This window comes from Odontesthes bonariensis, chromosome 8 (assembly GCF_027942865.1).
Source record: "Odontesthes bonariensis isolate fOdoBon6 chromosome 8, fOdoBon6.hap1, whole genome shotgun sequence".
Taxonomy (NCBI): Eukaryota; Metazoa; Chordata; class Actinopteri; order Atheriniformes; family Atherinopsidae; genus Odontesthes; species Odontesthes bonariensis.
The window spans coordinates 36,759,286-36,781,046 of NC_134513.1; the positions used below are offsets into that span (position 1 = coordinate 36,759,286).

At 51.4% G+C, this 21,761-nt stretch overlaps 1 protein-coding gene across 6 annotated transcripts in view; it reads left to right on the forward strand.

The window, feature by feature from the left end:
* The first annotated feature begins 779 nt into the window (after positions 1 to 779).
* Positions 780 to 21,761, forward strand: part of eps8a (EGFR pathway substrate 8a, signaling adaptor) — a 62,641-nt gene continuing 41,659 nt past the window's right edge. For 5 of the 6 annotated variants that reach the window (XM_075472347.1, XM_075472352.1, XM_075472353.1 and 2 more), the window contains exon 1: positions 780 to 959. The gene's annotated coding sequence lies outside the window, so the exon portion shown is untranslated. Of the gene's footprint in view, positions 960 to 1,744; positions 1,884 to 21,761 lie in introns of those variants that run through there. The other variant, XM_075472350.1, reaches the window with a different exon arrangement.

Sequence of the window (21,761 nt, forward strand, 5' to 3'; positions counted from 1 at the left end):
TGAAATAATCATCAGGCTGATTCATTTTTAAAATGATAACATCAGTATTTTATGTTCTGAGTCCGTATTCATGTCATTAATTAGTTTTATTGTTATCAGTAGTAGTATTAATGCTTTTTATTACTTTAGTTCTGAGTATCATCACAGGTGTGAGGGTCCAGCAGGGGGCGCCCTCATTGTTTTTATGGGTTAAAACATTAAATTGATCATGAACATAAACTGTGACATAATATTAAAATCTGAAAATGATCAGGTGTGATTTGTGCCCTGGATAATAATCCGAACAAGTGATCAATGAGTGATTATTAAACATCACGTGACCACAAAAGTACTGATTAATTACAGTATTTCTTTAATTGTTCATGTTTATATTATAATTTATTATTGTTTGATCTTTTTTTATAAAATTATCTCAACTTATCTTCACAGATTTTGTCTTTATTTCCTTTTTTATCACCATTGTTATTTTTTCTTATTTATTTTTAAATTGCATGCAATGAAATTTTTTTATTCAAATCTAATTTATTAAATGAATAAACTTAACTTTTTCCCTTTTTCTTTGTAAATAAGTCTAAATGTTCTGATTAAACTTGTTTGAACTCGTTCTCTTATAAAACTGGTCAAACATTATTAACGCATTTAAGCGACCGAAAGCGGAAGGGGCGTGTCCCCCCCCCCTGTCAGTCAGCACTCAGGAATGGGGGGGGGGCGTGTTCTCCGCCTGTCAGTCAGCACTCAGGAACCACTATCCTTCACTCATTTAAACGCGATCCTAAGTCAAGTGCACTTTCCTCCGGGTCGCGCCGCCGCTGGAAACTCCCTCAGCCGGACAGGAGCGCAGTTTGTCGGACACACACTCTGCGAGGACGCGGTGAAACACGACGTGTCCGGACCGGACCAGGGCAGAGGAGCTGCTGTGTGCCATGTGGTTCTGACCGCGCGGGGATTCTTACCTGCAGGTAAGCTCGGCTTCGTGTTTCCGTCCCTCCGTGTTCGGGGGGTGATGGACACCTGCTGCTGGTACCAGGTGTTCGGGTCTCAGAACCTGGCAGAACCTGGCAGAACCAGCCGAGGTGAACGGCTCACAGGTGTGTGCGGGGTCCCGCCACCAGGCGCGTGCCCCCGGCCTTTTGTTTGGTGGTCAGGGTTCATGTGGCCGCAGGCGGTCGGTTCCGGTTCTGGTTCCGGTTCTGGCCAGCAGAGGTTGCGCTGTGACAGTTGACGGTGGAGGGGGGCAGCTGGGCGACCTGTGCAGGTGGAGCGGGGCTCAGGTGTGCGCACACGCGCGTGCTGTGCGGCTTCAGTAGTGTTCTGGATGTTTCTGTTTGGATCCCGTTTGTCTCGTGCTGCACCTGTCTGACGTCATGTGTTTGTTTCTGTCCTGCATCTGGGGTCATGTTCTGTCGCTTTGTCGCCGGTCCGTGCGTCTTTGCATCTGCCTGCGGTTCCTGTGGATCTTTCTGTAGTTTTGCCTCTTTGTGGCTGAAGCAGAGTCTGAGGTTCTGAACCCAGAAGTCCTGCAGCTGTCCGGTTCTGAGCTTAAAATGCAGAAACAGCAGCAGAACCCTGAGGAGCAGCAGAACCCTGAGGAGCAGCAGAACCCTGAGGAGCAGCAGAACCCTGAGCAGCAGAACCCTGAGCAGCAGAACCCTGAGCAGCAGAACCCTGAGTGATCAGAGGGTTCGGTTCTGCTCCGACAGACCGGCCCGTCACACCTGTCGGATGTTTTTCTCTTTGCAGGGAGCTCTGAGCTGGTTTGGGTCAGAGGTCAGTCGGAGCGGGTTTGGAGGCCACAGCCGGTCCTGGATCGGCGCCGTGCGAGCCGACCTGACGGGCTGTTTCTGACTGTTTTCTGGATGTTTCTCACCTTCTTCTTCATCAAGGTGAAAACATCCCACACGGCTTCTGTTACCAGGCGGTCCCTGGGAGCCCATCCTGTTTGTGTGTGTGTGGTTGCCGTGGTGACGGGGTGATGTAACCGTACCTGCCAGGTGTTGCTGGGATCACGGTGTGAAACGGGAAACCGATCAGGAGTCGAGTTGCACGACGTCGTCTGATTTTATGCCACAGATCCTCCTGAGAGATTTACTGTAACTCAGAAAGTTCAGACTGAACGGGTCCCAGGGTACACCTGTGGTCAGGGAACACCTGTGGTCAGGGAACACCTGTGGTCAGGGAACACCTGTGGTCAGGGAACACCTGTGGTCAGGGAACACCTGGGTCCAGTTCTGGTGGTGGATTTTGAACAGTTAGTCAGGGCTGAATGGCTGGCAGGAAACTCTCTAAAAATGTAAGTTTTTTTTTTTTTTTTTTTTTTTTTCAGGAAACTGATTTTAAACAGTTTCCACATCAAAAGATTAAGTTTATTTTTGGGAACGGGAAGCTGTGTTCAGTGAACTGAATGTTCCTCGTTGGGATGAGAACCTTTATTTTTGGGAAAAGGAAACTTGGGTCTTTTTTTCCCCGACCCGAGAACAGGTCTCATGTACAAGTTCCTCTGAATGTCGACTCTGATCAGCTGATCAATCATCTGTTTAATCTGTAATCTGCTGATCAATAATCTGAATAGCTGGTTCAGGACCTGTTGAAATGGATCTGTGGGAATGACGGGGTGTTCAAAGATCAGATCGGTGGAGAGTCCCTCACACAGCCGTGATCGGGTCAAAGATCAGTTTCTGATCGTTTACTGATCAATAACAGAAAGTTAGAGTATTAAAGGTTCAGTTCAGAGTCTGAAGCAGCTGTGATGTCACCAAAAGATGAAAAACAGGAAGTGAAAACTGCAGGAACTTTTATTGATATAGGAGGGCATGGTGGGCGTGGCCTGCAGGGAAAGCTGTGACCTCATCCGTAGATGGAAGGCAGGTTAATGTCAACGTGTAAAGTTCAAGTCTGAACATAATCAATTTAATAAAGTTTTTATTAAAAAACAAAGCGAGTTTAAACTTCAGAAAAAAGTGGAAATCGATCGATTGATCCGAGGATTTATCAATAATTATTTTTTCTATGGTTTATTTTCTAATTTAAGTTCAAATAAAATCCTCGTATTTGATTCATTTAATCTGATTAAAGTGAAACAGTTTATTCCAACATGAGAAAGTCTTCATGAATATAAAGAATGACAATAAGAATGTATTTAGTGCAAATTAAAGTATTGATCAATCATATAATAAAGAATCTAAAAGTATAGAAAAATAAATGCAGTTAAAGGGCAGAACGGAGGATAAAGTTCTGTAACCGGGTCATTCTGTCTCTCAGCTTTAAGTCGGGTCAGTGTTTCCTCGCCATCTGCCACCTGTTGGCTCACCTATAAGCCCCGCCCCTCCCCCACCTGTCCATCATTAGTCATTAGTTGGAGGCTTAAACGGGTGGACAGTCTGCAGCAGCTCGACCTGGTTCTGCAGTAATCCGCTCCGTCCTGCCGCAGACAAACTGCCGGTTCTGGTTCTCTCCTGTGGACCGGTAACAGGTAAGCTGCACCGCAGTTTGTCTTTGAGAACATCAGATTTCTGTTTTTAATGTGAGACTGGAGTGTCGGAGAAGCCAATCAGAGGCAGCGCTGCGGGTCATCTGACCCAGTTTGTCCTGACGGCTCCTCGGGGTGATGATGGTGATGATGCTTCCTAAAGATGGATCTGATACTCTGAGCTAGGGGTGGGCCATATGGAAAAAATGTTGTATCACGATTTTTTTGCATAAAATCACGATTTCGATTTTTTTTTTTTTATCACGATCTTCCATCCAAAAAAAAAAAAGAAAGACCAATTACAGCAGAGTTAAGTCGACATGCTGAACCACAGAAGAGCTAAGGAGTAAAAGAAAGAATTTGGCAATCAACAATTTATTCAACTGTAACCCAATTCAAGATGAAAAATAATGATCTAATTGATGACACAGTGAGAGTGAAGCAACCGGAAATAGAAAAACAAACCACTGACGACTTGACTCCACCTGTTAGAAAGCCCATGTTGTTTGGTTATTTTCAGTTAAATTATATTGTGTTTTACGGTGAGTTTTCATACGTCCAACGTTCATGAACGCACCCGATGTTCCTGAATGTACCGCACCTGTGCGTGAGACGATGTCGCTGTAAAGTTTTGTTTCTCCTCCCGATGCAGCAGTGAGCAGCTTGTAATTTCCCTTTGCTGTTTTCACCTAACATTAGCCTGTACACCCTGGGTTTATTGTGTGTAAATGCCAAATAAATCCACCACAAACTGGACATCTGTATCCGTGTCTTTTAGCGGGGACACACACCATACACCAGCATTAAAAAAAAAAATCATTGCGCTGATTGGCAGAGGCGATCTATACGGTTTCTCTAATTTGGTAGATCGCCTGCGATTCTCCACTCTTCCTCGCCAGTCACGATTTTATATTGTCAGATCGCGCACCCCTACTCTGAGCGTTCAGTTTCATCGTTTAAAAACTGACGCCTACTAGAATGTGTGATGTCACTGGAAGGAGGCGGAGCTTGTTTACCTCTGAGCATGTGGTTGTTGAGACAAACAGGAAGTGAACCTTCGTCCCGTCCACCTGACCTGGATCCAGAGCAGACGCAGTAATGCAGCCTCCTCGTGCGTTTAAAACGTCTGAAATGAGTTCAGAAACGGAACCTGAAGGGGACACAAGGAAGATAAACTAAGAATCAAACTCAAATGAGTGAACGCTCCTCTGTTTCAGGCTCTGAAACTTCACTGCTTCTTGGTCATGTGTTGATGTGTGTCTGGTTGCTTTTGTGTTTCTAATCTTATAGCATACTATGTAACATTTCTACCTTAAAATAACAGCTTGAAAAAAATTGTGCGGCTAGAATGAGTTTTAATATTACGATTGGCCTGTCTCCTATGCCCTTCGGGGGTCTGAGTTGGAAAAACTGCGCTATGTAACTTTGCTGGAGCGGCCCGGGAGCTGAGCGGAAGTACTTCGACTTGCTTTCTGGCACACCTACCGCAAAAACAAATAGACCCCCCTCACGCTCCCAGGTACATTTGATTACTCTTACCTTCTCGTTCGACATAGCTTGCACCTCTGACTCCTCGCCGGTTCGTCAACAAACGTGAAAGTGAAGTGAAAGGGTGTTGTATTTACGACAGTGTAACCGTACATTACCTCCAAGCCTGTAGGGGGAGCTCCAGAGTGGGCTTTTTGAGAAGTTACATAGTATTGCTTTAAAGGATAAGACCGGTTTTTTGACATTGGGCCCTTGATTTCACATTATAACATGATGTTCTACTCACCCCTGCTTGTTGTTGGTCATTTGGAGCTGTTCCGAAGATATTCGAGAGGCGTCTGGCTGCTCTCTTGAGATATTCGGCCATGAAACGGTTTCCTATGGGCAAGTTTATACAGGCACAAACTATGCTGTTTATAATTTATTAATTACTGTACACCAGCACTGATAACGTGGAGGTGCGTCGCTTACTTAAAAAAATCCGGGTTACTAATTTTGAATTTTAGCCGAATGAATAAATAGGCAGCAGGTCTGTGGGCTGTCTGTGGCAGTAGCACGACGAGGACGTCAGTAACACCCACTTTACAAAAAAATCAAAATGACAATAACCCGGATTTTTTTAAGTAAGCGACGCACCTCCACGTTATCAGTGCTAGTGTACAGTAATTAATAAATTATAAACAGCATAGTTTGTGCCTGTATAAGCTTGCCCATAGGAAACCGTTTCATGGCCGAATATCTCAAGAGAACAGCCAGACGCCTCGCGAATATCTTCGGAACAGCTCCAAATGTTCAACAACAAGCAGGGGTGAGTAGAACATCATGTTATAATGTGAAATCAAGGGCCCAATGTCAAAAAACCGGTCTTATCCTTTAACTGGAGCAGAGACTGTTCATAAGCAACTTTTCTGGTCAATGATTAACTGTTTCAAGCAAAAACACTGACAAACAAAATGTCTTCAGCAAAGTTGACTGAATGTTTGGACTTTTTCAGGTTTTTTTTGACAAATCTTAGAGTTTTAAGGGTTTTTTTCCTCAAAAAGACAAGAAGGCATCATTGATTTGTCCTTAACATCCACAAAGCCATTAGATTCAATCATGACAATGATCAGTAGTATGTATTTTAGTGTTTTCATACAGTGAAGCTTTAAAGAGATTCCTTATCATTGATCAGATGAAACCCATCTCCTCCTCCAGCTCTCTGTGGTAGAAAATGCTTGTAGTAATGCGTGTGGTATCCTGCAGCGCCGCGTGTTGTAGTGCTGGGCGGTATACCGGTTCACACCGAATACCGGTTTATAATTTCATTATGATATGAATTTTTAATATACCGGTGTATTTAATTACACATCGGGGGGAACGCTGCATCGCGCGACATTGTTTGAGACGGGACCCTTTTCAGTGTTGCGCTTCTAAACACACATGTTTACTGTCTATTTTTAACTCTATTTAAAAGATACTCGTATTCGTTAAGCTGCATTTCCTTTCCCTGCTCTCCCTCCGTCTCTGTCAGTCATGCGTCTCTCTCACATAGCCTACTCACACACACACACACACACACACACACACACACACACACACAGCCCCTCCCCTCCGTGCTTCCCTGGAAGCGTGGAAGCTTGCTAGCTTCAGCGTCGTTAGATTAGCTCAACCGAAAGAAGACGGCTGGCGAAATTCACGAAAGGTTGGTATCAGGTGCACCTTTATAAAATCACACATTAAAAAGTCCTATAAAAATATTTTGAATACAATGTTGTCCCGACCCGACCCATAGCAAACAAGCGATTACGCCTTCTTTATAAAGTTAACTAGTCGCAAGTTTGCCGTAAAAAAAAAAATAAATAAAAAATGTAGTTGGGTTGTCGAGGTCTAAACACTAGCAGCTGTGAATCAAATAAAGTAGGTTTTTTAAACTCTTACACTGAATGTTTGCTGCTTCAATCCAGATGAGTATTGAAAAATATTTGCCGCGATTGAAAAAGAGACGTGCGTGTTGAGGATGAGGAGCAGCCTGAACCGGAGGTATCAGTCTGAAACAGCTGAACAGTCCCACCAGTGTAATTAGCTATGTTATTCATTTGTTTACAATGAAGATGTGAGTATTAATACAATAAAGGTCTGTGTGACCAATTATTAACGAAGGAATTATTTTGAAGAATTTTTATTTAAATTTTTAATTCTGTTCTCAATCTGTAGAAAATGCTGTGAACACCTAATTATGCATGAAAAAAAAAAAACGTGATATGTATTTTTGGTCATACCGCCCAGCACTAGCGTGTGGTATCCTGCAGCGATGCGTGTGGTATCCTGCAGCGACGCGTGCGGTATCCTGCAGCGACGCGTGCGGTATCCTGCAGCGACGCGTGTGGTATCCTGCAGCGACGCGTGCTGTATCCTGCAGCGACGCGTGCTGTATCCTGCAGCGACTCGTGTGGTATCCTGCAGCGACTCGTGCTGTATCCTGCAGCGACTCGTGCTGTATCCTGCAGCGACTCGTGCGGTATCCTGCAGCGACTCGTGCGGTATCCTGCAGCGACGCGTGCGGTATCCTGCAGCGACGCGTGCGGTATCCTGCAGCGACGCGTGTGGTATCCTGCAGCGACGCGTGCGGTATCCTACAGCGACGCGTGCGGTATCCTGCAGCGATGCGTGTGGTATCCTGCAGCGACGCGTGTGGTATCCTGCAGCGACGCGTGTGGTATCCTGCAGCGATGCGTGTGGTATCCTGCAGCGACGCGTGTGGTATCCTGCAGCGACGCGTGTGGTATCCTGCAGCGACGCGTGCGGTATCCTGCATCCTGCAGCGATGCGTGTGGTATCCTGCAGCGATGCGTGTGGTATCCTGCAGCGACGCGTGTGGTATCCTGCAGCGACGCGTGTGGTATCCTGCAGCGACGCGTGTGGTATCCTGCAGCGACGCGTGCGGTATCCTGCAGCGACGCGTGCGGTATCCTACAGCGACGCGTGTGGTATCCTGCAGCGACGCGTGTGGTATCCTGCAGCGACGCGTGCGGTATCCTGCAGCGACGCGTGCGGTATCCTGCAGCGACGCGTGCGGTATCCTGCAGCGACGCGTGTGGTATCCTGCAGCGATGCGTGTGGTATCCTGCAGCGACGCGTGTGGTATCCTGCAGCGACGCGTGCGGTATCCTGCATCCTGCAGCGATGCGTGTGGTATCCTGCAGCGACGCGTGTGGTATCCTGCAGCGACGCGTGTGGTATCCTGCAGCGACGCGTGTGGTATCCTGCAGCGACGCGTGTGGTATCCTGCAGCGACGCGTGCGGTATCCTGCAGCGACGCGTGCGGTATCCTGCAGCGACGCGTGCGGTATCCTGCAGCGACGCGTGCGGTATCCTGCAGCGACGCGTGCGGTATCCTGCAGCGACGCGTGTGGTATCCTGCAGCGACGCGTGTGGTATCCTGCAGCGACGCGTGCGGTATCCTGCAGCGACGCGTGTGGTACTGTTCTCCCACTGTGCAGAGGTAATGAGGCCGTTTCTTTGAGCCTTAATGTGTGTGGTACTGTGTGTGGTATCCTGTAGTATTTTGTGTGGTACTGTTCTGGGTACTGCCTGTGGTACTGTTCGTGGTACTGTGCAGAGGTAATAAGGCCGTTTCTTTGAGCCTTAATGTGTGTGCTGACCCTCTGTGCAGGAATGAAGACTTCAGCACTTTCAGGATTATTGTGGATTATTTTTAGCCTCCTTCAGTGTTCAGGCCCTTATAGAGCTGCTCTGAAACCACACTGCAGGTGAAAAAGTACTTTGTGTCGCTGTGAAATCAGGTCAGATGGTGAACATGTGCTGCTGAGTCCAGTGTCACAGCTGCAGGACCAGCGTCGATAGCAGCTTAGGTTAAAAACAGCCAGCGGTGGTGAAGCTGTTTTGATTGCACAAACAATGGAAACGGGGGGTGGGGGGAACAATTAGCTTAGCTGAAACAATGGAAACGGGAGGGGGGGAAGGAGCAACTACTCTAGTTTAGCTCAAACTCTGGCAGTGGGAACTGTTAGATAAGCTTGACAAAAACACTCAAAGCAGAGGAAAACAGGCCAGACTCCGTTTGCAGTGAAACCTGGATGTAAACCGAGCAAAAACCTTGTAAAAATGGAGAAAGTTTTTTTTTTTTTTTTTTTTTTTTTTTTTTTTGTGCTAAAAAATGGAAAGCAAAGGAAAACAATTAGCCTAGCTTAGCTCAGACTCGATGGGTATGGTATCAGTTAGTAAACCTAGCAAAAACAATGTAAAAATAGGGAAACTGTTGGTGTAGCTTAGCTAAAAAATGGAAAGTAAAGGAAAACAATTATCCTAGTTAGGCTCAAACCCTGGAAGCCAGGGGAAAACAAGTAGCTTAGCTCAAAAACTGTGGGCAGTAAGAGATGTCAGTTAAACTTAGCAAAAACATTGTAAAAATAGGGAAGCCGTTTGTGTAACTTAGCTAAAAAATGAGAAGTAAGTATAACAATTAGCTTTGTTCAGAATCTGTGGGCAGCAGGAACTGTTAAAGGCTAACGGCACACAACACCCTGGTAAACACGGTAATTTTACTGAGTGAGGCTACAACGGTGCACACAGTTTGCTTTTCCTTTACAGAAACACATTTATCAACTGTAACGTCTCACACAGAAGCTCTTAAAACTGTCACGAACAACTCAGACAAAAAGATGAGATGGACAAACAAATCTGATTATGTCAAAAAGATCAGAAGCTGACGTCCACGGCAGACTGCAGACTGTAACGCCACTCCTGGGTGTAGTTGGAGCTTACAGGCCTGTTCCCTGTGAGGACGCCTGCATTTTAAACACTTCTTCTCATGTAAAAACGCTATAATTTGTTGTCTTTACAAATGTAATTGTGATTAGCTGACAAAGGTCTGTTAAACGGGAATAAGGTTCTGAATTCCTGAACTCCTGTTGGTGGGTTTGAAGGCTGACGTGGAGGGATTATTTGGCTTCTGTGCTTAACTCTTCTTCAGATTTGTGGTCAGATTTGCTGCTGATTTGTTTTTGTTGTGTGATCGACGGGTGTCAAACTACACAGAACGTCTGCCCTGAATCCAGGCTCCAGGATGCCCAATGATGATTTCAGGAAAAAAAAAAAACATCACAAGAAACCTGATCAAGTATCTTTTTTAAAATGTGAAGTTCAGTAATATTAAATAAGACGAATGGCTACAGAGAAAGTATCTTAAAGTGTCTCTTTATGAGCCAAACGATCTGTGTACTGGTGCCTTTAAGACTCGTGGGGGGGCTCTGGTCTCTGGTGGACCCGTCGGTGCAGCAGGGTTCACTCAGTATGTAGGTTACAGGCAGATAAATGAGAAGCGGCTCCCAGCAGAGCGACGTGGCCTCGATGCTGCTGCACAATCACAGGGCGGTTAATCAATCGTCACAGAGCAGATGGGCCCTGATGCACCATCATTCCAAGCGTCGAACCGACGTGAACGCATCGCGACTCGCTGAGGCGATGAGCTGTCCCGTTTCCATGGAGACTCAGAAAGGTGATAACAGCAGCCGTGACTTGAACCCAAAGAAAGGAATAGAACTGCTTCTTTTCATGCTTTCACAGAAAAACATTCAGTTCAGCTGAAAATTTAATCTTTGATTTCATTCCAAATACTAACTCAGCAGATTAATGTGCATACGACTTCAATAAATCTGTTTTACTGACAGTTCCGACATACTAGTTGCCGTGGCAATGCCTGTGTGTGTGTGTGTGTGTGTGTGTGTGTGTGTCTGAGGTGAGGCGTTGCCGTGGCGATGGAGCTGCTTCACATGTTTACTCGCCCGGGCTGCAGTTTAATATCTAACAGAGATAAGGACGCCACGGCGCCCTCTGAGCTGATCCGTTTGTTCTGCTGGCGTGGCGACGGGACGCCCCGAGGTTCAGAAACATCCCATAGTATCCAACAACGAGCAGAAAAGTGATTCGGTTCCAGACGTTTCCCGTCTCATCTGACAGACGGTAACCGGCTCATTGGCTGTTTGGAGGTTTCGGCTCCTCTGGAGTCGATGACCTCGGTGCACTTTGATCTTACCGACCCGCCCGCTCATCCTGTGGTCAGATGAAATGTCCACACGCTCTGCACAAAGAGATGGTTTAGGGAGAGGAAGCTGTCTGTAAAACGTTTACTTTCACAGTCATTCCCACCTTGTTGGTCGACCTGAATGACCCACAGCGGGGGGGCGGATAGATGGTGTCCCAACATTTAAACCTCCAAATGACCTTATCTGAGGAATCAACGGACTCCACCTCAGGACGGGCTGTTGATCGGGATACCGGCTCTCCGATCAGCTGGAGTGAATCGGGTTTAAAGGGGAACTCCGGGGCATTTGAAGCACATTTCCATTGCTAGAGGTTGTCAAATACTGACAGTAGGACACAGAGAGGTGCGTATCTGCGCTCCCTGTGTGGAGATCGCGCTGTTTGCGCAGCCTGTCATGCGAGGCTAATACGTGGTGGCTAAGGGGCAAGCGCTAACCCTTCCACGTAAAACAACAACTTGCACACAGCAGAAACGTCACACCACTTTATAAACCATCCGACAATAAAGTCACAAGCCTTACCATCAAAACCATATGCATGGTTCTCACATTACTGGCATGGGGACGTTACAAAACAACTTTATAAACAGCATGTCACTCACCGGTTGGTTGTAGGCTCGCGCATGTGAAAGCTCAAAAGAGTCGGAGAATAATCCCATATACAAAACAATTATCTTCTCTAGAAAAACTGCGTTCAAGTATTTAAAACATTACAACAATATTACTGGGCATGTATTGTTGTAATGTTTTAAATACTTGAACGCAGTTTTTCTAGAGAAGATAATTGTTTTGTATATGGGATTATTCTCCATCGACTCTTTTGGGCTTTCACATGCGCGAGCGTACAACCAGCCGGTGAGTGACATGCTGTTTATAAAGTTGTTTTGTAACGTCCCCATGCCAGTAATGTGAGAACCATGCATATGGTTTTGATGGTAAGGCTTGTGACTTTATTGTCGGATGGTTTATAAAGTGGTGTGACGTTTCTGCAGTGTGCAAGTTGTTGTTTTACGTGGAAGGGTTAGCGCTTGCCCCTAGCCACCACGTAGTTGGTTAGCATGACAGGCTGCGCAAACAGCGCGATCGCTTCACAGGGAGCGCCGATTTGCACCTGTCTGTGTCCTACTATCAGTATTTGACAACCTCTAGCAATGGAAATGTGCTTCAAATGCCCCGGAGTTCCCCTTTAATGACATGTGGGGATGATTTATTGACCGGAAGTCGACGCTTTTGAGGCGGTTGAAGCCACAGATGTTTAGCAGCAGCACCTGGTTGCTGTTAGGTTCCACGTTCAGAGACTCCATCAGCTTCACCTCCGACAGTGGATTCATTTTTCCATCATCACACGTCCTGTAAACATAAATGATCACATGACTGTAGCTCGCTTGTGGGTCACTGCATGTCAGTCGGAGCTGAAGCACCGAGGTGAATGAAAAGGACGTGTTTAGGTTGGTTAATTATTCCTGAGCCTGGTTACTGTGAGGAGCTGTGGAAACGTCTGTATGAGGAGTCGACCTTTGAATATTAGCCAAGTGACATTTAAATAAAAGGTGTTGTTGAAGCAGATTTACTCAGGTGTGAAACACCGTGGCTCAGTGGGGACGGCCCAGGTGCCCTTAAGCAAGGCATGCTGCCCGGGCTCCAGTGTATGGCATCTGTCTCCATGAGTGTGTGACCCTGTGTATGTGTTGGGTTAAATGTTGTGTATTTTGTGTGACCGTGACAATAAAGGGATCTTAACATCTGTATCCAACATGTGTAAACTTGTTGAAGATGGAAAAGGAAAGCCTGAACCTGAGGTCCCACTAGTTCAACAGTCAGGTGTGAGGTGGCAGAAACACCCGAGACAGTCACTAATGGATGGAAATGTAATCATTAACAGACTCGGTTTGATTAAACAAACAGGAAAGAATCTGCAGAGCAAACAGTTAATGAGTCACTAAAGAGGAAGTCCACGAACGCCAAGCTGAACAATAAAACACTTCTCTGCCATGTGGTTCCTCTTCTGAGCACCTGAACCACATGAAAATGATCCTTTCATGTCCTAAAATACCTTTAATCAGAATCTTTGTTCCATTTAGTTTCCAAAGATCTGTGAATGTGATAATTAGCTCCTCAAATGGTTGTGTTCTGCTCCAACAAGACTGGCATGGTGCTGGTAAATCAAAATCAAGTCAAATCAAATTTATTTGTAGCACATTTCATGTACAGAACAGTTCAAAGTGCTTTACATAAAATAAAAGCATTGCAGCAGGGAGTGGAAGAAGCATTAAAATACATAGCAGAATATAAAGAGAAACAAATAAAATCATTTAAATGAATTTAAAAACAAGCAACAGTCCAGATAAGTTCAAAGATATCATGCAGATTTCATGCATGGACACATGAGAACAGAAATGTCTTTAACCTGGATTTAAAAATGTCTCCATTTGGTGAAAGTTTAATCTCCACTGGCAGTTTGTTCCACTTGTTTGCAGCATAACAGCTAAATGCTGCTTCTCCATGTTTAGTCTGGACTCTGGACTGGACCAGCTGACCTGAGTCCTTGGATCTAAGAGCTCTGCTGGCTTTATATTCTCTGAACAGATCACAGATGTATTTTGGGCCTAAACCGTTTTGGGATTACATTGGGGCTCACACACACTGGGGCTCACATTAGGGCTCACACAGGTGCACGCTGGGGCTCACACACACTGGGGCTCACATTGGGGCTCACACACACACTGGGGCTCACATTGGGGCTCACACACACACTGGGGCTCACATTGGGGCTCTCACACGCTGTGGCTCACACACACACTGGGGCTCACACACGCTGTGGCTCACACACACACTGGGGCTCACACATTGGGGCTCTCGCACGCTGTGGCTCACACACACACTGGGGCTCACACATTGGGGCTCACACACGCTGTGGCTCTCACACACACTGGGGCTCACATTGGGGCTCTCACACGCTGTGGCTCACACACACACTGGGGCTCACACACGCTGTGGCTCACACACACACTGGGGCTCACACATTGGGGCTCTCGCACGCTGTGGCTCACACACACACTGGGGCTCACACATTGGGGCTCACACACGCTGTGGCTCTCACACACACTGGGGCTCACACACGCTGGGGCTCACATTGGGGCTCACACACACACTGGGGCTCGCACACGCTGGGGCTCACACACGCTGTGGCTCACACACGCTGGGGCTCACACACACACTGGGGCTCACAAACACTGGGGCTTGCTCACACACGCCGGGGCTCACACACACCGGGGCTCACACACATTAGGGCTCACACACATTAGGGCTCACACACACTGGGGCTCACACACACTGGGGCTCACTCACATGCTGTGGCTCACACACACTGGGGCTCACACACACTGGGGCTCACTCACATGCTGTGGCTCACACTCGCTGGGGCTCACACACACCGGGGCTCACACACTGCGGCTCTCACACACACTGGGGCTCACACACACACTGGGGCTCACACACACACTGGGGCTCACACACACACTGGGGCTCACACATTAGGGCTCACACACATTGGTGCTCTCACACACTGGGGCTCTCACACGCTGTGGCTCACTCGCATGCTGTGGCTCACACACACACACACTGGGGCTCACATTGGGGCTCACACACACTGCGGCTCTCTCACACTGGGGCTCACACACACTGGGGCTCTCTCACGCTGGGGCTCACACACACTGGGGCTCACTCACACGCTGTGGCTCACTCGCATGCTGTGGCTCACACACACACACACACTGGGGCTCACACTGGGGCTCTCACACACTGGGGCTCTCACACACTGGGGCTCACGCTGGGGCTCACACACACTGCGGCTCTCACACTGGGGCTCACACACACTGGGGCTCACAAACACTGGGGCTTGCTCACACACGCTGGGGCTCACACACACTGGGGCTCTCTCACACGCTGGGGCTCACACACACTGGGGCTCTCTCACACGCTGGGGCTCACACACACTGGGGCTCTCTCACACGCTGGGGCTCTCACACGCTGGGGCTCGCACGCTGGGGCTCTCACACGCTGTGGCTCACACACACTGCGGCTCTCACGCTGGGGCTCACACACACTGGGGCTCACAAACACTGGGGCTTGCTCACACACATGCTGGGGCTCACACACACGCTGGGGCTCTCACACACATTGGGGCTCACACACACATTAGGGCTCACACACACATTAGGGCTCACACACACTGGGGCTCTATCACACTGGGGCTCACTCACATGCTGTGGCTCACACACACACACTGGGGCTCACACTCGCTGGGGCTCACACACATTGGGGCTCACACACGCTGGGGCTCACACACACCGGGGCTCACACACTGCGGCTCACACACTGGGGCTCACACACACACTGGGGCTCACACACTGGGGCTCACATTAGGGCTCACACACATTGGTGCTCACACACACTGGGGCTCTCACACGCTGTGGCTCACGCTGGGGCTCTCACACACTGGGGCTCTCACACACTGGGGCTCACTCGCATGCTGTGGCTCACACACACACACACACACACTGGGGCTCACATTGGTGCTCACACACACTGGGGCTCTCACACACTGGGGCTCACTCACGCTGTGGCTCACTCGCATGCTGTGGCTCACACACACACACACACACTGGGGCACACACACGCTGGGGCTCACACACGCTGGGGCTCACACACGCTGTGGCTCACACACATTGGGGCTCACACACATTGGGGCTCACACACACTGCGGCTCTCACGCTGGGGCTCTCACACATTGGGGCTCACACACACTGCGGCTCTCACGCTGGGGCTCACACACACACTGGGGCTCACACACACACTGGGGCTCACACACACACACATTGGGGCTCACACATACTGGGGCTTGCTCACGCTGGGGCTCACATTGGGGCTCACACATACTGGGGCTTGCTCACATTGGGGCTCACACATACTGGGGCTTGCTCACGCTGGGGCTCATACACACTGGGGCTCACAAACACTGGGGCTCGCTCCCACACACTGGGGCTTACACACACACGCTGGGGCTCACACACTGGGGCTCACACTCACACTGGGGCTCACACACTAGGGCTCACACACACTGGGGCTCACATTGGGGCTCACACACACTGGGGCTCTCACACACTGAGGCTAACGCTGGGGCTCACACACACTGCGGCTCTCACACACACATTGGGGCTCGCTCACGCTGGGGCTCACACGCTGGGGCTCGCATTGGGGCTCACACACACTGCGGCTCTCACACTGGGGCTCACACACACCGGGGCTCACATTGGGGCTCACGCTGGGGCTCACACACACTGGGGCTCACACACACATTGGGGCTCACACACACGCTGGGGCTCACACTGGGGCTCGCTCACACACTGGGGCTCGCTCACACACTGGGGCTCGCTCACACACTGGGGCTCGCTCACACACTGGGGCTCGCTCACACACTGGGGCTCACATACACACACTGGGGCTCACTCACACGCTGTGGCACACACACACACACACTGGGGCTCTCACACATTGGGGCTCACACACACTGCGGCTCACGCTGGGGCTCACACACGCTGGGGCTCACACACACTGGGGCTCACACACGCTGGGGCTCACACACACTGGGGCTCACACACACTGGGGCTCACACTGGGGCTCGCTCACACACTGGGGCTCACATACACACACTGGGGCTCACTCACACGCTGTGGCACACACACACACACACACTGGGGCTCTCACACACTGGGGCTCTCACACATTGGGGCTCACACACGCTGCGGCTCACACACGCTGGGGCTCACACACGCTGGGGCTCACACACGCTGGGGCTCACACATACTGGGGCTTGCTCACGCTGGGGCTTGCTCACGCTGGGGCTCACACACACTGGGGCTCACAAACATTGGGGCTCACAAACATTGGGGCTCGCTCACACACACGCTGGGGCTCACACACATTAGGGCTCACACACACTGGGGCTCACTCACATGCTGTGGCTCACACACACACACTGGGGCTCACATTAGGGGTTCACACACTGGGGCTCACACACACACTGGGGCTCTCACACACACACACTGGGGCTCACATTGGGGCTCACACACACTGGAGCTCACACACATTGGGGTTCACATTGGGGCTCTCTCACGCTGGGGCTCACACACACTGCGGCTCTCACACACACATTGGGGCTCGCTCACGCTGGGTCTCACACACACTGCGGCTCTCACACACACATTGGGGCTCACACACATTGGGGCTCACGCTGGGGCTCTCACACACCGGGGCTCACACACGCTGTGGCTCACACACGCCGGGGCTTGCTCACGCTGGGGCTCACGCTGGGGCTCACACTGGGGCTCACAAACACTGGGGCTCACACACGCTGGGGCTCACACACATTAGGGCTCACACACACTGGGGCTCTCACACACACACTGGGGCTCTCACACACACACACTGGGGCTCACATTGGGGTTCACATTGGGGCTCGCTCACGCTGGGGCTCTCACACACACATTGGGGCTCACACACATTGGGGCTCACGCTGGGGCTCTCACACACGCTGTGGCTCACACACGCTGTGGCTCACACACGCTGTGGCTCACACACATTGGGGCTCACACTGGGGCTCTCACACACCGTGGCTCACACACGCTGTGGCTCACACACTGGGGCTCACACACGCTGTGGCTCACACACATTGGGGCTCACACACATTGGGGCTCACGCTGGGGCTCTCACACACCGGGGCTCGCTCACACTGTGGCTCACACACGCTGGGGCTCACACACTGGGGCTTATACACGCTGGGGCTCACACACTGGGGCTTATACACGCTGGGGCTCATACACGCTGGGGCTCACACACGCTGTGGCTCACACACATTGGGGCTCACACTGGGGCTTATACACGCTGGGGCTCACATTGGGCTCACAAACACTGGGGCTCGCTCACACACGCTGTGGCTCACACACGCTGTGGCTCACACACGCTGTGGCTCACACACGCTGTGGCTCACACACGCTGGGGCTCACACACACTGGGGCTCACACACACTGGGGCTCACGCTGTGGCTCACACGCTGGGGCTCACACACACTGGGGCTCACATTGGGGCTCTCTCACTCTGGGGCTTACACACACTGGGGCTCACTCGCATGCTGTGGCTCACACACACACACACACACACTGGGGCTCACATTGGTGCTCACACACACTGGGGCTCTCACACACTGGGGCTCACTCACGCTGTGGCTCACTCGCATGCTGTGGCTCACACACACACACACACTGGGGCTCTCACACACTGGGGCTCTCACACGCTGGGGCTCTCACACACGCTGTGGCTCACACACACATTGGGGCTCACACACACGCTGGGGCTCACACACATTGGGGCTCACACACACTGCGGCTCACACACATTGGGGCTCTCACACACGCTGGGGCTCACACACACGCTGGGGCTCACACACACTGGGGCTCACATTGGAGCTCGCACACACACACTGGGGCTTGCTCACACGCTGTGGCACACACACACACACTGGGGCTCTCACACATTGGGGCTCACACACACTGCGGCTCTCACGCTGGGGCTCACACACACACTGGGGCTCACACACACACTGGGGCTCACACACACACACATTGGGGCTCACACATACTGGGGCTTGCTCACGCTGGGGCTCACATTGGGGCTCACACATACTGGGGCTTGCTCACATTGGGGCTCACACATACTGGGGCTTGCACATACTGGGGCTCACACATACTGGGGCTTGCTCACATTGGGGCTCACACATACTGGGGCTTGCTCACGCTGGGGCTCACATTGGGGCTCACACATACTGGGGCTTGCTCACGCTGGGGCTCACACACGCTGGGGCTCATACACACTGGGGCTCACAAACACTGGGGCTCGCTCCCACACACTGGGGCTTACACACACACGCTGGGGCTCACACACTGGGGCTCACACACTGGGGCTCACACACACTGGGGCTCACATTGGGGCTCACACACACTGGGGCTCTCACACACTGAGGCTAACGCTGGGGCTCACACACACTGCGGCTCTCACACTGGGGCTCACACACACCGGGGCTCACATTGGGGCTCACGCTGTGGCTCACACACACGCTGGGGCTCACACACACTGGGGCTCACACACACATTGGGGCTCACATTGGGGCTCACACACACGCTGGGGCTCACACACGCTGGGGCTCACACTGGGGCTCGCTCACACACTGGGGCTCACATACACACACTGGGGCTCTCACTAGTGATGCGCGGGCCGGCCCGAGCCCGGCGGGACCCTCGGGCTAGCCCGCGGGCCGGGTGGGGTCGGGCCATTATTTTCTTAGAATCCACGGGTTGCGGTCGGGTCGGGTCAGATCACAGACAGTTATCATAATTACACCGTTAAAATCACACCTACGCACATCCGAGACAGCAGAATGCCAATCGACAGCGTCTGCACTTGTGTGCTTGCTCTCTCTCCCCCTGCGCACAGCACCAATGCTGAAGACCGCAGAATGCCAGCAAACAGGCAGCCTACTCACGTGAAGCTCTCTCTCTCTAAATTCATATGACATGCACAGAGCTTGGGTGTCTGATGTGGCAACGAAAAGTGGAATTACAACCATAATCGTCAGATGGATGTGCTGCGGTCAAGACTTTAGAGTAGCAACTGTATTGATGCAAGGGAAATTAAGGGTGAATGCGCGCAGCTTTTGGCAGCCTATGACATTACGCACCCCCTTGCGCGGCCGCAGACAGTTCATTTGTGTTTAATAGGCCTACATAAATAAATACTTATTCATTTAATTTTTTTTTTAAGCGGGTCGGGTGGGGTCGGGTTAAAAATCATTGTGTAATCTTTCGGGTCGGGCGGGCTGGGTTGGCTGCGTGATGGGTCGGGTTGGGGCGGGCCATAAAAATCATCGGCCCGCGCAACACTAGCTCTCACACATTGGGGCTCACACACACTGCGGCTCACACGCTGGGGCTCACACACGCTGGGGCTCACACGCTGGGGCTCACACACGCTGGGGCTCACACACACTGGGGCTCGCTCACACACTGGGGCTCACATACACACACTGGGGCTCACTCACGCTGTGGCACACACACACACACACTGGGGCTCACACACGCTGGGGCTCACACACGCTGGGGCTCACACACACTGGGGCTCACACACACTGGGGCTCGCTCACACACACGCTGGGGCTCACACACATTAGGGCTCAGACACACACACTGGGGCTCACATTGGGGCTCACACACACACTGGGGCTCTCACACACACACACTGGGGCTCACATTGGGGCTCACACACACTGGAGCTCACACACATTGGGGTTCACATTGGGGCTCTCTCACGCTGGGGCTCACACACACTGCGGCTCTCACACACACATTGGGGCTCGCTCACGCTGGGTCTCACACACACTGCGGCTCTCACACACACATTGGGGCTCACACACATTGGGGCTCACGCTGGGGCTCTCACACACCGGGGCTCACACACGCTGTGGCTCACACACGCCGGGGCTCACACACATTAGGGCTCACACACACTGGGGCTCACTCACATGCTGTGGCTCACACACACACATTGGGGCTCACACACTGGGGCTCTCACACACACACTGGGGCTCACACACACACACACTGGGGCTCACACACACACACACTGGGGCTCACATTGGGGTTCACATTGGGGCTCGCTCACGCTGGGGCTCACACACACTGCGGCTCTCACACACACATTGGGGCTCTCACACATTGGGGCTCACGCTGGGGCTCTCACACACCGGGGCTCACACACGCTGTGGCTCACACACGCTGTGGCTCACACACTGGGGCTCACACACGCTGTGGCTCACACACGCTGTGGCTCTCACACACCGGGGCTCACACACGCTGTGGCTCACACACGCTGTGGCTCACACACTGGGGCTCACACACGCTGTGGCTCACACACGCTGTGGCTCACACACTGGGGCTCACACACGCTGTGGCTCACACACGCTGGGGCTCACACATGCTGGGGCTCACACACTGGGGCTTATACACGCTGGGGCTCACACACGCTGGGGCTTATACACACTGGGGCTCACACACACTGCGGCTCACACGCTGGGGCTCACACACGCTGGGGCTCACACGCTGGGGCTCACACACGCTGGGGCTCACACACACTGGGGCTCGCTCACACACTGGGGCTCACATACACACACTGGGGCTCACTCACGCTGTGGCACACACACACACACACTGGGGCTCACACACGCTGGGGCTCACACACGCTGGGGCTCACACACACTGGGGCTCACACACACTGGGGCTCGCTCACACACACGCTGGGGCTCACACACATTAGGGCTCAGACACACACACTGGGGCTCACATTGGGGCTCACACACACACTGGGGCTCTCACACACACACACTGGGGCTCACATTGGGGCTCACACACACTGGAGCTCACACACATTGGGGTTCACATTGGGGCTCTCTCACGCTGGGGCTCACACACACTGCGGCTCTCACACACACATTGGGGCTCGCTCACGCTGGGTCTCACACACACTGCGGCTCTCACACACACATTGGGGCTCACACACATTGGGGCTCACGCTGGGGCTCTCACACACCGGGGCTCACACACGCTGTGGCTCACACACGCCGGGGCTCACACACATTAGGGCTCACACACACTGGG